At 36.9% G+C, this 15262-nt stretch overlaps 1 protein-coding gene and 1 pseudogene across 4 annotated transcripts in view; one reads left to right on the top strand and one right to left on the bottom strand.

The window, feature by feature from the left end:
- Nucleotides 1-15262, bottom strand: part of CUNH18orf25 (chromosome unknown C18orf25 homolog) — a 106551-nt gene that overhangs the window by 67750 nt on the left and 23539 nt on the right. The window lies entirely within an intron of this gene.
- On the top strand, nt 12751-14717 carry LOC114047882 (annotated as a pseudogene).

Genomic DNA, 15262 nt, shown 5'->3' with positions numbered 1-15262 from the left:
AACTATTTCTAAGTCCCCAAAGCAGGCTTATTTTTGAGTAATGACAAAATTCCTTTTTGTCAAAAAAATGAATAAATAAAATGGACAATGTCTGGTAATTCCATGAAATGGATTCTAACACATTTAGGGTTTACGACATCTCTGATTCTGTCTTTTCCGTTATCCAAGCTCTTATCTAGTTATTACAGTAGTCTCTGCTTCTAGTCTCTTCCAACTCTTACCTATTTTATATACTGCTGCCAAATCAGCCTTCCATACCCCCCCCAAAAAAAACTTATCCTCTCCTGTTCTTAGACCATATCATTATTTCTTGTACATTTCCCCCATCACCCCACCTAACATACGCACACAGCGAGTGCTTGATTGAAGTATCAGTCAGATCAGTTGCTGTATGGTTTGAAAATTTTAGGGGTGGAGGGTTTGCAGGGACAGTGGGAGGAAGGCTGAAAACTATCTTTGAATAAAAAAGAAAAGAAAAATTTATCTGGATGATAGAAGAATTTATGTTCCTCTAAAAATTTAAAGCCTTTCATACAACAATTTTTATTCATGTACTCAAACACACATAATCTGAGAATTCAGAACAAAGAGCACAGTCAGGAAAATGACCAATATGACCTTATGCAATATAATACTAACACAAAAGCCTGTTAATTAATCCTGTCCTAATGCTAGTTTTTATAGATTAGATACTCTTATCAGGAAAATACTTTCACAGCCCTATGTCACATTGTTTTTCACACATATACAAACAAGGCTTACCTTTTACTCCTAAGTCATATCCATAGGTGAAAGCGAACAAAATCAGTCACTATGGCCACCCTTAACCCAGCATTTTTTAACAGAAGCATGGTGACCTTATTTAAATGTCCATTAAATTGAACGGTAGAACCAAGAATTGCACTTTCCTTCCTAAAATTATAAACGTAAACTTAAATACTTGGTTGTTAGAAGTTTATTCTGTTGCCAGAGGCACTTTTCCGTTGAAACCACAAGTTGACACATGCACAGCCATGAAATATTGCTAACTGAACAGTTTCTTAGTATACCTTTTTTGTGCAATATAAACAGAGGAGTTCTAACTTACAGCACTCTTACTTCCAAGAAATTTATATCACATTCCCACCTTTCCCCAACCGTTAAGGTCTTTAACTTATCTATATGAATTGATTAACTTATATGGCACCTCTCCAAATGTATGTAACAAGCAACTGTTGTTGAAATTCCCAAGTTCTCATCATCCTATCTCATACAAAACAAAACTCTGGTACACAGAGAATTCCAAGGTTTCATTTAAAAAAGAGCAGAACAACTTTGAAGGGATTGTCACTGTATTGAGATTAACTACAAAGATCTTTCTGACCTTTGGATTGAATAATGTAATAATTTCCCAGGCAAAGAAATTAAATATAAAAAGCCTCAGAGGTGATCTGAATACCTTCTACAGGTTTTATCTAATCTAGTTTCACATGTCAAGTTAAAGAACTACTCATTTCCCTTAGGAGACTATTGTATTAGTTGGAATGTAAGGCATATTTTCTCCCAGGATTAATGTACTATTGCCATCCACATTTAAAGATGATGCTAAAGTTGCTGAAAGTTTCACTCCTGTGATTGAAAAGATCAATAAATAAACAATAGTCTTCAACAGACATACTAAAATCAGGCCTTTGGTATGGGCCTTTCTGGATTTCCAAGATTTAAACTTCAAAAAAAAAAAAAAAGGCCTTTGCTCTTAAATAATGTACATTTGGAAATCAGGACATGGAGACTCTCCTAGACAATTTTAGTACAAAAACAAAATGGAGCATGAGGTACAAAATTCCCCTGCTCCCATTAAGCTGTACTTGTCCTCTAAGGGATACAAAGTTTGCAAACCTCGATTAGTGATCTCTCCCTTGAATTTCCATAGCTCACTGCGGCATATAAAAATGGCTCTATATTTCCTTTTCTGTTTAGTTTTTCTGTCTACCTTCCCTACAAGACTGACAGTGACTCCTGGCTCCAATACATCCCAGCTATGTAACCCTGAGCAAATCACAACCACTCTGAGCATCAGGTTTTTTATCTGTATATTAGGGATATACATTGGTTACTTACTAGGCATGTTATAAGAGCTGTGTAAAACCAAAGAGCTACCTAAATATATTTGTGAGCTATTATTTTCATTCACAAACTTCAAAGAGATCTCCTAAATTTAAATTTCACATTCTAACCCACTAACATCTTTACAGCAGCTCCAGCTAAATAATCCAGACGAAATACCCAATCCCACAGAAAGTCTTTCTCTAGGTATTAAGAAATACAATGCCTTGAAATAAATACTGAAAGGAGGGAAAAAGCAAAGAGGATTAAGGGACAGAGGGATTACAACCCAACTATCTGCAAATAATAAGAAGCTGAAAAGAAGGTTGGCCTTTAGTTCTTCAAATTTGTCGAATCAAAAAAATTTCTTTAATTTCTCCTGTCACAAAGTATATAGAAAATTATATCCTTGTAGCAGAAACATTTGTTTAAAGAACATATTGAATATGCTTTGAAAATAAGGCACAAGTCTAATTTTTAAGACTGTTTTATAAAGAAATATTAACTCACTAAGATTCTCACCATGTCAATAAGCCTTTATTAAGCACCTACAAGGTATGTCAGTCACTGTGCTAAGTACTGGAGATTCAAAGAATGAAAAAAAAAACCAGTCCCTCCTCCAAAGGAGCTCACAGTCTAATGGGGGAGACAACATGCAGATGACTATGTACAAAGAATATATACAGGGAAAACTGAAGGTAATTAATAGAGGGAAGGCACTAGAATTTAGGAGGATCAGGAAAGGTGGCATAGAAGGTGGGATTTTAGGCAAGCCTAAAAAAAGTATAGAAATCCAGGACATGGGGAATAAAGGAGAGAATTCCAAGCATGGGAAAGAACCAGTGAAAATATTCAGAATCAGGAGATGGGAGTATCCTGTGGGAGGAACATCAAGGAGGGCAGTGTCTCAGGATCACAGAGTAGGTGGAAAAGAATTAAGTGTAAGAAGATTGGAGAGGCAGGAAAGAGACAGGTTATGAAAGGCTTTAAAAGTCACACAGAAGATTTTATATTTGATCCTCATGGTAACAGGTAGCCACTGGAGTTTAATGAATAGGGGAGTGGCACTATCTGACACATACAAATAGAAAGATCAATTTGACAACTGAATGACTGAGGAAAGATACAAGTGGTGGAGACCCTTGAGGCAGGGAGACCAACTAGTAGGCTGTTAGAATGATCCAGGCATGAGGAGATGATGGTCTTCCACCAAGGTAGGTGCACCGTTAGAGTGACAGAAGAGACAGGGCACATATACAAAAGAGTTTATAAAGGTAGAAATGATGGGACTTAACCACTGATTAGATACGGGGTGCGAAAGAGAGTGAGGAAACAAAGATGACACTCAGGTTTTGATCCTGGATGCCTGGGAGGGTGGCAGTACCTTCACACTACTAGGGAAGTTAAGAAAAGAGTAGGGTTTGGAGGGAAAAGAAATGAGTTCAGGTTTGGACATGCTGAATTTAAGATGTCTATGGGACATCCAGTTCACAATATTCAACAAGCAATTAAAGAGGCAAGGTTGGAAGTAAGAGGTTAGGTATGGATAAAGATCAAATGAGTTTGGTTTTTTTTTTTTATCACCCTAGAAGTGAAAGATCATGTGTTCATATTAATTTGGTACAGGTGAAAAATAAACTATCTTATATAATGGTTATAAAGCTAAACCTCCAAAGAAGTTTTTGGCAGTCAAAAAACATCATTATTAACATTAATTCCTAACTGAAATGCAGCAGAACCAGGAGAAAAGATTAGTAATTATGGCACTTATTTAAGCTCTTCCCAATACTACCTCTCAAATCTCATTTTAGGAAAGACAAGCTCTTCTATTCAACATCTCTCAGCCACAGATGACCCATCCTCCCTTAACTAACTACTAAACAGTGTAACTGAGATGAGATCACCCCAGAGAATACAGAAATGAATGAATTTGGCAGCAGTGTTCAGGATGAATAAGGACAACATGAACCAATGAAACAAGCACATATGTGAAAGTGAAGAACTGATGAAGTATCACCCAAAAAGCAGTTAGGGTGACCGGTAGGTGTTTACATCCCTCTCAGCACTAAGAGCTATCAGTGTGACTCCCCAAATGTCACCAACAGCTCAGAACAATGTGACTCTGTGGATGAAATGGCTAATAATAATAACTTAAACCCCTGAGAGCTCTAAGTTAGAAGAGAAGGTGGGAAGTCAGAAATTTCTACTTCAAACCATTACTAGATAAAAGTCACATCCTTCATTTCCTAAGCATTTTCCTAATACTATCAGAGGAAAAGCTGAAGCCTACAAGCAAGAATGTGTTTTCTCTGACAGCCCTTACTTAATAAAATCAAACATATTTTTTAAAAAAACTAGTATAAAGCTAAAGAAAATGCCTTCTTTTACATGAATGTGCTATCAAGACAATAGAACATCATTGGAAAAGGCAAATAAAGAGGTAAATAATTTTAGCAAAAATGCTTTTAATTCTAAAATTAAATCTTAATTAAGAAAGAAAGTTGGGGATACCATCATTAATTAACTGAAATATTTGATTAACTAAGAGTTAGCCTACTCACTTGTCTATTACATTTGGAATCCTTTCAAAAGGCAATTGTACTGGTTTCTAAAAATTACATATTACAGAAATACAGCATTTTTCAATCACAAATGTTCAATCTAGCAACCAGGCCAATAATTAACAATGTCAGGTTTTGAAATAAGAGTTAAAAAACAAAACTGTTTATCACTAATAATAGTCCACATTCACAAAATAATAGTTGACATTTATATAGCACTTTAAAGTTTTAATGGTTTACAAAGAGCTGTAATTATATTTTATGAGGTAGGTAGCTCAATATTATCCCCATTTTGTTGATGAGTAAATTAAGACTCAGAAAGGATAAATCACATGCCCATGGTCACATAGCTTGCTAAGCAGCACAACTATAACTTTAGCTGAGGTATTCTGACTCCAAATTCAGGGTTCCTTTCATTATAATATAATCTTTATCATTGATTGTATTAAGCAGAGCAAACCTAGAGGAAATAAAATCACATGGTAATGACTTTATAAAAGATGCAGAAGTCCATGAGAAACAGTATGTCAAAAATTAAACGTAACTAAAAATCTAAGATGCTAGAAATAGGGAAAAGTAGGGAATAAACATGTATATAGCATCCAGTAAGTGGTAGGCTCTTCTTATAAACAAATTATTATTTACTGATATACAATAAGAATTGGGACTTAGGATCAGTGTTATTGTATAATTCTCAAATTTTTATGTATTATCTATGAAATCTTTGGCATTTTCAATCTTTTTTTCCCTTCTTATTTTCCTTATCACTCACTTCCTGTACCTCTCCTCTTTGATTATAATTTTTTTTGGCTTTTTTGGTGAGGCAATTGGGATTAAGTGACTTGCCCAGGGTCACACAGCTAGTAAATGTCAAGTGTCTGAGGTCAAATGTGAACTCAGGTCCTCTTGACTCCAAGCCTAGAGTTCTAGCCACTGTGTCACCTAGCTGCCCTGACTATAATTTCTTTGGGGGCTAAATAACAGGCAACAGTGAAGAGGCAGGAATAATATAGGCAAAACCTGGCAACACTCTACCTACAGGTGAATGCTTCTTTTGTGAGACTACGTCACAACATGGAAGGGTACATGGCGGGGGGGGGGGGAAGAACAGGGAAAGAGAAATGTGGATGATGCACTGAGATCAAAACAAGGGCTAGCAATGAAGGGAAAGTGACCACTGTGATCTCAGAAAGAGAAGGACCTACAAGGGAGTGGGGGGGGGGGGTGGAGGAGTTTGTAAAAGTGGAATAAAAGGCCTTACTTTGGAGATGGAAGGGGGTTCCACTGATGAACGCTCCTGTGTGTGAAGAGATATGGTCAGAGAAGGGAGATGAGGACATTATACTGGTTGAAGCCTAGGGGATTTGGTGCTTGAAAAGTCTACTTGTCCTGAAAAGGTGATTTGGAGTGGGTGGGGGAGGATTGGAAGCCCTGGGGGCAACTGGTACCTGGAGGAGTAGGAAAGAACGGACCCAGGGAGGAGATTTCCCAGCATATGTAGAGGGGAAAAAAAAGGTCAACCAGAGAGGGTATATAGATCAGTGGTGGGCAGTATAATCAGAGACATGGTGGGGGAGGGGCTCTACCATCAGGCAGTGTCCTCTCTGACATCTTCAATAATTGGCACCGTTCTGGAAATGATGCACAATGAAAAAGGGGAACCCATGGGGAATCCATGCCCTATAAGGCAGCAGAATTAAACGTCTAGAGAGGAAAGCCTAGAATCTTTGATAGGCATAAAGAACAGATAAAGGAGAGATGCCAGATAATTATAAGTGCCAAGAATCAGAAAATGAGCATCTAGAGTAAACAGAAAGATGACGGATCATTGAAACAGTGAAAGAAATCCTTTTTAGAAAAGGACACAAAAAATAAAATTCAAAAACTAAGAAACAGGACTAGATGAAGGAAAGGAGAAAGGGGAATATCATATGAGAAAGAGGAATGGGGCTAGGGGTGAAGGATAAGGAGAAAAGAGCCAGTGGGTTACAAGGTACCTTAAAAAAAGCGTAAAGTAAAGTAACTGAAGGAACATAATACTGTGTTTACAGCAGGAGAGAGAACTTGAAACTGAAAAGGTTCTGCACAGACATTAATGTATCTGGGATAAGTAGGGAAGTGGTCGAATGGCAAAAAAAAATCTTTGTATCAAATTTATCTGATAAGGATTTGGTATCTAAGCTATATAAAGTGTGTGTGTGTGTGTGTGTGTGTGAGACAGAGAGAGACACACAGACTAATTGCCATTCCCCAACAGTTAAATGATTAAAGCATATGAGCAAACAGTTCTCAAAAGAACTGCAAAGTTTTCACAACCACATGAAAAAAGTGCTCCAATTCACCAATAATAAGAGAAATGAAAATCAAAACAACTGAGAGGTTTTACTTTACACCTTGCAAATTAGCAGAAATGACAAAAAATGGCAAGTCCATATTGGAAGAGTTGTATAAAGATAGGCACACTAATACACTATTGGTGGAGCTGTTGAATAGTATAACCATTCTGGAATGCAATTTGGAATCATGCAAATAAGGGGACTAAAATGTCCATGCACTTTGAACTAAAAGCTCTATTACTGAACTTATACTCCAAGGAAGCCACTCATAAGAAAAAAGTCTCCATGTACTCTAAAATATTTATATCAGCATTTTTTCGTGATAGCTGAAAACTGGAAACAAAGTAGATGCCTATCCATTGAGGAACCGCTAAACAAACTGTGGTACATGAATGTAATGGAATATTAATTACTATGCTGTTAGAAAAGAGTGTCATGAATACACAGAAGCATGGAAAGATCTACAAGAACTGATGCATGGTAGGGGCAGTGAGGTGGCACAATGGATAGAGCACCAGACCTGGAGTCAGAAGGACCTGAGCTCAAATCCAGCCTCATACACTTACTAGCAGTGTCACCCTGAGCAAATCACTTAACCCAATTGCTTTAAAAAAACAAAAAACTAACATATGGTAAAGTAAGCAAAGCCAAGAAAACAACATACAGAGTAACTACAACAATGTGTAATTGGAAAAAATGAGATACTAAAATATCAAAACTAAACATTAACAAAATTATAAAAATCAAGTGGGACTGGAATGAAGAGATATGAGAAGACACCCCCAATTTACCTTTTCACGGAGGTGTGAGGTCCACAGATATTATACATTGTACTTGTTTTCAGATTTTTTTCTATGTTGTAATGACTTTTTTTTCTTCTCTTAAAAAAGTACTATTTGAGGAAGAGGGAGGATACTACAGGAATGTGGGAAACAAAAAATATCAATAAAAACTTATTACAAATTAATTAATAAATAGGTAAACAAATAAATGGATGGATGGATGAACGCATGAGATCTATTGAGAGGCAAGACAGAACAGAGGCAGGGAAAGGCTTATGTATATCCCCAATCTCCTCTTCCCACAATCTTTCTACCTCTTAATCAAAATGTGGCTTTCCCCTCCAAATATCATATTCTTACCCTTTCTTATATTAACCAGTCCTCTTATCTCACCTCAGAGCTTACTAGCTGTGAACCTGGGAAAGTCACTTTGCCTTTCTATGCCTCAACTTTCTGAAAAGTCGGTGAATAAACATTTGTTAAGTATCTATTACGAGCCAGCCAGGCACCACGCTAAATGCTAGCGATAGAAAAAGAGGGGAGAGATAGTCCTTATCCTCAAGGAGCTCACAATCTAACATAAGGGACAACAAGCAAACGAACATGCACAAACAAGCTATGTACAGGATAAATAGGAAATAATTAACAGAGGGAAGGCACTAGAATTAAGAGGGGTTAAGAAAAGCTTCTTGTAGAAAATGGCATTTTGGTTGGGACTTAAAGAAGTCCGGGGAAGCCAGTAGACTTAGGAAGGAGAACATTCCAGACATTCGGGACAGCCTGAGAAAACGCCTGGAGGGAGTGTGGGATGTCTTGTTTATGGAAAAGCCAGGAGGCCAGTGTGACTGGATCAATATCATGGAAGACTGGAACGGTAGGAGAGGGCTGGAGTATGAAGGGCTCTGAGCTAAATCTTGGTATTTGCTCCTGGAGGCAACAGAAAACCTATGGAGTTTATTGAATAGAGGGTGACATGATCAGACCTGCACTTTCGAAAGTCATTTTAGAGGCTGAACAAAGGATGAACTGGAATGAGGAGACATTTGAGGAAGGTAGACCAACCAGCAGCCTACTGTTAATAGCCCACGAGTGAACTGATGAGGGCTCACCTGAGTGATGGCAGTGTCAGCAGAGAGAAGGGGGAGTATTTGAGATATATTACAAAAATGAAATCAATAGGCCCTAGCAAAAACTTGGATATGCAGAAGTGATAGATGGTGAGGAGTCAAGAATGACACCTAGGTTTCTAGCCTGAAGGACTGGGAGGATGGTATTGTCCTCCACAGTAAAAGGGAGCTTAGGAAGGAGAGGACGTGGAGGAAAGATAATGAGTTACATTTTGGACATGTTGAGTTCAAGATGTCTACTGGAAATCTAATTTGAATTGTCTGAAAAGGAAGAAGCTAGACTGGAGGTCAGCAGAGAGGCTGGGGCAGGATAGGCAAATTTGAAAATCATCAGAATAGAGAGAGTAATTAAATCCAAGGGAATTGATGAGATCGCTAAGTGAAACAGTATAAAGAGAGGAAAAAAGAGGGCCCAGGACAGAACCCTGTGGGATACCTATGGTTGGAGGGTGTGATCTGGATAAGAATCCAGCAAAGGAGACTGAGGAGAAGTCTGATGGGCAGGAAGAGAAAGTAGGAGAGAGTAGTGTCCTGAAAAACAAGAGATAAGTTATCATGAAGAGGATGATCAACAGTGTCAAGGGCTGCAGAGAGGTAGAGGAGAATGAAGATTGACAAAAAGGCACTGGCTTGGACAATTAGATCTTTGATAACTTTGGACAAAATGGCCTTTGCAAGTTTAGCTACAAAGAGCAGAAGAGATACAGGATGACATAAAATAGGGATAATAAGAACACATGCCTGCTCTGAGGATTGTTATGAAGATTGAGAAAATGTATGTAAAGCACTTCAAAGAAGCTATGTGAGCTGTCATTATTACTATTAATGTTATCATTATTATTCCATTGTTGCACCTATTTACAGGGCTGGAAAGATGAGTGCCATATTCCCTACATTTCCAGTATCACTTAACAATCTTTATAACTTAATCTTATAACTTAATCTCTTTATAATGAATGTCTTCCTTTGAGTTCAGCACCATTAGATTATATCACAAACCTCTGGGTCACTCACCTTCACTCATAGCCTTAGGCCACAGTTTACAATCTTCCCCAAACCCTGACATCAAGTTGCTGCTGGGTAGGAAAAGGGGTAAAAGAACAAACATTCATTAAGCACCTATCATGTGTCAGACACTTTTCATGCTTTACACAATGCTTTACAAAATGCTTTACAAATGTTGCCTCATTTGCTCCTCACAACAACCTTGTGAGGTAGGTAATATTATCCTCATTTTACATTGAGGAAACTGAGGTAGAAAAAGGTTAAGTGACTTGCCCAGGGTCACACAGCTATAACTGTTTGAAACTGGATTTAAACTCAGGTTTTCCTGACTCCAAATTCAGCACTCTATCCACTGTTGCTTCCTACCTGCCGCCAGGAGGAAGGATATATTTCAAAATGAATGTGATGTAAAATGTTGTAAATGTGATAAAAAATGATGTAAAATATTGATTTTTGTAAGAGAAAAAAAATTTGTGATCTCACGTAGATCAATTTTTAAAAATAAAAAAACCTACTGGATAGATTTTGCACCTACTGGGCAAGTAAATCCAAGGAACTGTTAGAACTCCTCACCCTGATACAGATATACCCACTTTAAATCAATCCAAAATATAAACATTTGGATTACAAAAAAAAAAAAAGACATATTAGGAGACAATTGTTTGTGTTTACAAATTTACCATCATGTTCCTTTAAAATTCCCTGTCTACATACAATTTCTCAAGTATTTCATAAAGCCAGGTACGTACAGATGAAATTCATACAATCATGGAATTTCAGAGTTGGAAGGAACCTTACAGACCATCTATTCCAAACCCTTTATTCTACACTGTGAGAACAATTGTTTGAAGGACTTAGGATGAAAAATGCTATCCACCTCCAGAAAAAGACCTGATGGAGTCTGAATGTAAATCAAAGCATACTTTTGTTTTTTACTTTACTTTTCTTAGGGGTTTTTTGTGTCTGTTTTCTTTCACAACATGACCAATTTGGAAATATATTTTGCACATGTATAACCTATATCAAATTGCTTGTCTTCTTAATGAAGGGGAAGGGAAAGAAGGGAGGGAATGAATTTGGAACTCAAAATTTTTAAAAATGAATGCAAAAAATTGTTTTTACTGTAATTGGAAAAAATAAAACATTCTTTGCAAAGAAAAAAGGGGGGGGGGTTTAAGGGTATAAGAAATACTTGAATGACAGAAATACAGAAAATATTTCAGGAACCAGATTTAAGAACCAAGGGCTACCTGCACCAAAAACCAGAATGGCTATCTAGGATTAAGAGTAATACTTCCTTTTAGGAAAAAAAAAATCATCCCTGCAAAAAAATAACATTTACACTTTTTGAAGCAAGCATCTTTTTTTTGTTTGTTGGTTTGTTTGTTTTGGTTAGGCAATGGGGGTTACGTGACTTGCCCAGGGTCACACAGGTAGTAAGTGTTATGTGTCTGAGGTTGGATTTGAACTCAGGTCCTTCTGACTCCAGGGCTGGTGCTCTATCTACTGCGCCATCTAGCTGCCCCCTGAAGCAAGCATCTTACTAATTTAAAGGATTTATGATTTATGAACCTATATTTACATCTGGACTTAACTACAGCCTACACAACCAGGCAAAAGTCAACGTATTCCCATAAAAGGAAAAATCCTCATGGTATCAAGTTAAGTCAAGAAAGACTTCTTGGATGAGCCAAATCCTTAAAGAAGTACAATTAGAAGAGTGACATTGGGAAAAGATGGTAGGGTTTAAGAACATGAGCTTAAGGATGAACATTTGTGTTTAGATTTGAATATGGCTCTTACTTAGTAAACTCAAAACACTTGAGGTAAAATTAAATTAAGTCAAGCTCTGAATATCCGATTTAGGTAATGTACCACTGTCCCACTGCCTAGTACAATTCTTCCTGTTTCTGTCTTGGTTAGATTGTGTTTCAGGCTAAGTAGGATTACTTTATCATCTTCTATGTAATTGGTTCAAACAACAGACAAGTTTTAATTATCAGGACTTCTTCCCTAATGTCTGAAATGAGCCTGATGGGGGAGAGGAGGAAAAATAAAGGGAAAGAACACAAGTAAGAAATCTCCTTTCCAACTTAGTAACTCTGATCAACACAATTCCAAAAGACTCATGATGAAAATCATCATCCACCTTAAGAGAGTAAAGACTCAGAGTAAAGACAGCAGCACATTTTTTTCTTTTTTTCCCAAAATGTAGAAATATGTTTTGGATGACTTCATACATTTAATGAGTATTGTATTTCTTGCATTCTCAATTGGGGGGAGGAGGAGGATGAAGGGAGAGAATTTGGAACTGAAAATAAAATAAAAATTTTGTAAAAAGGAAAAATTTTAAAAAAGAAATATACTTTCCTTTCCCCCAGCCCTGCTCTGAGACTGAGCTTGACTGGCTAGTGAACACAAACTCGGTTAAAAAACTAAACTATATCTATCTGGCCAAAAGCCATTATGCACATCCATCCACTCGGACATTGTGCCATTCAACAACAGAAGTCCTATACCTCTCTCTCCTGAAAGCTCTCCCTTTTTATATGCTATTTCCCCCTACTGAAATATAAGATCTTTGAAAGCAAAGACTATCTTTGTATTCCAAGCACTAAAACAAATTCTTGTTAAACAAAATGATTTTTCATTCATTACTATTTAGTAGTAGGTCCTTGCAGTATAAAATTTTACAGAAGAAATGAAAAAAAGTCAGCACAGTGAGGGCAAAAGAGTTGAAAGCAAGCTTAAAGATTTGTTCATACAAGGTAACTTAAAATTGATTGTATTTGAATAAGAGATAATATTGTACAGCAGCATGTCCAAGATTAATACTTGATATCTTAATGGCTTAATGTCGTAAGCCTAAAGGATGTTCCAAGTGCTGTCAGATTTTAGGAATGGTAATCTCATTGGTCAATCTGATCTCCAATAGCCCATCTTGTGATGTAGCACTACACCACAGTACAGCATCAATCCTAAGATTTATGTTTCACAAAAAGGCTTAAAATTGGTACTCTTACAACAAGTTATAGTTAAAGACTACAGGCTTTCTTGAAAGAATGGAGATATTAGCTTTGGCATCCCAGACAAAAATTCCTCTGAAAACATTGTCCTCTTTTTGTTCTAAATTGTTTATTAACTCCTCAGAGCTGCTGAAACAGCTGATACGTCCCAACCTGTAGACGACTATACTAGTGTAAAGACAGAAGAATCCTGACACAAACTAAACCACTCCAGGATAAATTCTAAAAAAAACACTAAAGAGGGGCGGCTAGGTGGCGCAGCGGATAGAGCACTGGCTCTGAAGTCAGGAGGACCTGAGTTCAAATCTGATCTCAGACTAATCACTTCACACTTACTAGCTGTGTGACCCTAGGCAAGTCACTTAACCCCAACTGCCTAAAAAGGGGGAAAAAAAAGAAGAAAAAAACACTAAAGAAATATCAGTCATTATTACTATAATTACTACATGGCTGTTCCATGTCTTCTGGGCCACTGGCATTACTTTATCTTTCCCCCACATAAATGAAGACAGTAGGAAAAAGAAAAGTACACTAGTAAATGTACTCCACATGCTCAAACTGCTCTCAATGTTATTCTAGCTTTAACAACTACTGAAATAAACCAAAATCTACTGCTATGGAAAAACACATACTGAATCAATGCTTTTGACTTTTTCTTCTGTCATATTCAATCTATAAAGAACAGAAATAAGGACAATACATTAAAATATAAACTTCTGTTATGTACACTTTGTTTTTAAGAGTATATTAAACAATACAAGAGAAACCAAACTGCCCTGACTGTGTCCATTCCGAACATCCTTCTGTTCTCTTCTGGGTTTTTTATTATTTTCCTTTCTTTTCTTCTATTCCTCCTCCCCAAGCACTGTCACTACCTGTCAGCTTCAGCCTCTTCTTTCCCCTACTAGAAGCCATCCTTTCTAACAACTTACTCAAGCAAAACAAATCAATACATTGGCCATGTCTGAAAATGTACATTTCACAGTGAAACTCTAGTCTATCACGTAAAAACTATCTATAACTATCTATAGTTATCCTCAGATAACTATCTGAGGATTTCAGAAGAAATCCTCATTATCAGTCTTCTTAAGTCATAATTGGTCAAAATTGTTTTTCTTTACACTGCCATAATATTCATATAAATTGTTCTATTGGTTCTGCTCACTTTATTCTGTTTTAGTTCATATATGTCTTCTCAAGTTTCTTCGAATCCATCATTTCCATTTTTTATGATACAACAATATTTTATTAGTTCCTCCAGCTGCAACAGGCTGAATCTTGAATGCTGAAGTCTCAGAGGTACTGAGGACAAGGTGGAAACAGAAAGCAATAACATCGCCTCTGGCTCTCATTTTCAAAAGATACATCCAAAATAAAATGAGGAGCTTGAGATGTTGTGCAAGGAAAATCATGACACCTTTGAAAACTTTGCTAAGGTACAGGTGAAAATGGAAAAGTTAACATCAACCACCAAAGTAATTTGTAACCTAGAATATTACCATCATGGAAATGGGAATTATCAAATACCACTCCACAACTACTTTTATAAAGCTTCCCATATGCTTTCAGAAATGTACAAGAAGGAAACACTCCTCAACACAACATTGTTGAAGAGCTCATCCATGCTAAGAACCAGGATCTCATCTTAAGCTACTTATACATGTGGCTGTATCAGCCCCATGTTGAGAACATCAGCCTTGAAGTGGCAAGCATGCTACCTGAAACCGGATATCAAGTATTACAATTTTTCCAAAACCATTTCACCTTTAAGCCCAAACTCCCAGCACCAGAATGAGCCTTTCTCTCCCCATCAAAACTCTTCAGGTCTTCCAATATAGCTCCACTGTTGCCTCATACATTTTTTCTCCAAGGTCACAGCTCTACTTCTTTCCACACTTACAGAATAAGTTGCTTCAATTCCACCTTATGAATCTTTTAACCCCATTCTGGTAGTAACTTCTAAAGTTGATGCTAGTCATTTATTCAGTACCTACTATTAAAATCATAATCCTCCTCTCCTTCTTTGTCAAAAACTACTAGGAAAACTGGTCATATGCTTGGCAGAAAATGTTTAGATCAGCACTTTCACATTTCCACAACAAGTTCCACATGGATACTCAACCTTACTATAAAAGTAACATTGTAAATAAATAAATACATGGCACCCACACAGTGGGATGAGATCAAGAGACTGAAAGGAGATGCCTTTCACGATTATAGCTAGGAAAATTCTAAACCAAAGTGTTCATTAAAGATAAAATAAAACCAAGAAAAGTTAGGTTGGGAAAAATAGTTTAATCAAACAATTGAGAATTAAAGCTGCTATAGGAAATTTATACA

The sequence above is a fragment of the Vombatus ursinus genome, unplaced genomic scaffold (assembly GCF_900497805.2).
Source record: "Vombatus ursinus unplaced genomic scaffold, bare-nosed wombat genome assembly UNPS02014791.1, whole genome shotgun sequence".
In the NCBI taxonomy this organism is placed as follows: domain Eukaryota; kingdom Metazoa; phylum Chordata; class Mammalia; order Diprotodontia; family Vombatidae; genus Vombatus; species Vombatus ursinus.
This window is presented reverse-complemented; position numbering and strand designations above follow the sequence as displayed.